The 2,567-nt window shown below is 40.4% G+C and overlaps 1 long non-coding RNA gene across 1 annotated transcript; it reads right to left on the bottom strand.

The window, feature by feature from the left end:
• Window positions 1-844: 844 nt before the first annotated feature.
• On the bottom strand, window positions 845-1,457 carry LOC137188417 (uncharacterized). The gene is made up of 2 exons (XR_010929397.1): window positions 1,091-1,457; window positions 845-990 (listed from the first exon to the last, which is right to left on the bottom strand). It is a non-coding gene; the product is annotated as an uncharacterized lncRNA (long non-coding RNA).
• Between the last annotated feature and the right edge of the window lie 1,110 nt (window positions 1,458-2,567).

Below are 2,567 nucleotides of genomic sequence, written 5' to 3'. Positions count from 1 at the left end.
CAGCTGCCAACCGTGGTTTCTTTAAAGGGGACATATCATGCTTTTTGTGCTTTTCTGTTAATTGTATACTGTTATGATGTTGGATGTCTGTTAAACATGGTCAATGGTCCAAAACTTAAGGTGAATATATGTAAAAAGTCTCCCTGAAAGTCAAAAACCAGGGCTTCAGCCTGCTGTGAATGCTTCGTTTGCATCTATTTCCTCCTCGTAATGACATCAGATTGCTCATGCATGCCCACCAATGGGCTGTCCGTTTAGTAGCCTTGTTGCTAAGGTTGTTGCTGAAGTTATTCGCTTTGTCCACTCACAAATTTCGGATTGGATTCAGGCTTGAACATGTATTCGAGAAGTTTCCATTCTGAGTAAAGAACAAGAAAAAGAAGCGAAATCCTATTACTACTGTTTGTTCACCTAGCCTCCCGAGCCAAAGCTAACCAATCAGAACACAGTGGGCTAATCGGCCTTAAAGAGACAGGAGCTAAAACAGCCTGTTTCAGACAGATGCTGAACTGAGGCACTGCAAACAGGGCCAGTAAAAGATAAATAAGGAGATTTTTGAATTGTAAATCATGCACAGATATTCCACTACAGCCCCAGAATATAAATATAGAACTATGTGAAATGTACATGATATGTCCCCTTTAACAATTAAGACAACCTTTGCCTAACCTGAGTTTAACTATAGAGGTGGCAGATTGGAATATGTTCAGTAAACAGTAATATGGATCATTCTGGAAGCAATTGACCCATTTTGTTGTATAAGTATGAGGGTTTATTGGTGGGTCAGTGCATCAAGATTAGTTTACTAGTGGACCTAAGAGTAGAAGACAGACTCAGAGGCAGATGATGTTTCACAGATTTATTGTTCTTCAAAAAGATGTTGAGATGATTGGGGTTGGCTGACAAGGAGGAACGGAGATGGCGAGGTGGCGTAGCTGACGGAGGTAATGAGGGAGAATAAACACGCAGGCAGGCAGACTGGCGAGGATCCTGAAGCACAGAGGACAAACAGACATTAACCCAGTTGCAAAAACACGAGGAACTTAACAAAAAAAAAAAAAAATCAACTTGCAAAGAGAGGTACAGTTACCACACTGGCAGAAACAACAGTCTGGCAAAGAGTAGGAGAATGCCAGGGTAGATATCCTGGAGAGGTGATTAGCTGATGCATGACAGTTGTGTTTTCTGAGGAGGTGATGAGCTGATTGCTGGTAGGTGTGTGGAAAGCAAGCAAGCAGCAAGAACACACACATGCACACACACACTCTCTCTCTCTCTCTCTCTCTCTCTCACACACACACACACACACACACAAACAGACAAACTGGGGAAACAAAGGAAAACAAAAGGAGAGACAGCAACGAGGCCATGATGCAGTGGGTACATTTACATGCAAATAATAATAATAATAATAATAATCCTCTATTATTCTGAATATAACAATATTCTGAATTTGATACGGGTCATGTGAACAGCATATTCCGTTTGGATAGTCCAAATTAGACCTTATTCCGAAAGCAGCATTTTCCAATTAAGACATGTGGGATATGCTGGTATTATTGTGGTTTTAGGAGCATTATTTGGACATGTTTACAGCACATTCTGAACTTTAGCGCAGTTTGCGACACACGACCTCTTGCCTGTTTACCCCTTGCACAGGGAAAATGACATATGCTGGAACAGGAAGTCAGAGGAACGAGAGGAGAGAGCGGAGAGCTGTTGTGGGTGGGCTGGAAAAAACAGAGCGCGGCTTCTCCATGACGGGGGACGGAGGGGTTTGATTATTATCCTGACTGACGGTGATGATGCACCAAAAACACTCAACAGTGACGTAAACATCATGGGACAACCCACTGGGTACTGGATGTGCCTGTAACTATAAATTTTACAACGTCACTCATCCATATCGCTTATAAATATCAGACAGCAGCTCACGAATGTTTTTCACCTCGCTGGTTAACTTCAGTGCCTGCAGAGATCTTGTGATTCCTGTTCTCAATGGAGCAGAGAGAAACCCTGAAAACCCTCTGCATGTAAACAGGAATATTCATCTTCATTAGCCATGTAAACAGCTTAGTAGGAATATTGTCTTTTTTGGAATAAGGGCAAAAAAGTGAATATTTTGTGCATGCAAACATAGTCAGTGTGTCTTTTCAGCTTGGCCTACAACAGCTCACTCTGTTGCTGGATTTAAAAAATGTGGATTTAGAGCAGCAGAACCATTTCCTCTCAGATTTACTTTCAGCAAAACTAATTAGCTAAATATATTCATACGTATATGTGATTCTGCCCAGATTATGTTTTTTTAGTAACTAATCAATGAATAAACAAATATATTTTGGTCAGTCCAAGTTGTCCAAGCATGACATATCCTGCTAATAAATCATGAGCTGGTCTTCCATCAAGCAACCCTTTCAACTTAGCACTTCCTGTTTTGCTCTGTATCAATATGTCAACAGTATAATGTGTAAAAAAATAAAAGAAATAGAAAGAGGAGAGGCAGGTGAATGTATTAAGTATTTTAGTAAAAATATACAACTAACGAGTATCTACCTTATCTACATTTC

This window comes from Thunnus thynnus, chromosome 8 (genome assembly GCF_963924715.1).
Source record: "Thunnus thynnus chromosome 8, fThuThy2.1, whole genome shotgun sequence".
NCBI lineage: Eukaryota > Metazoa > Chordata > Actinopteri > Scombriformes > Scombridae > Thunnus > Thunnus thynnus.
The sequence above is the reverse complement of the archived record's forward strand: the minus strand, read 5'-3'. Positions and strand labels throughout refer to the sequence as shown.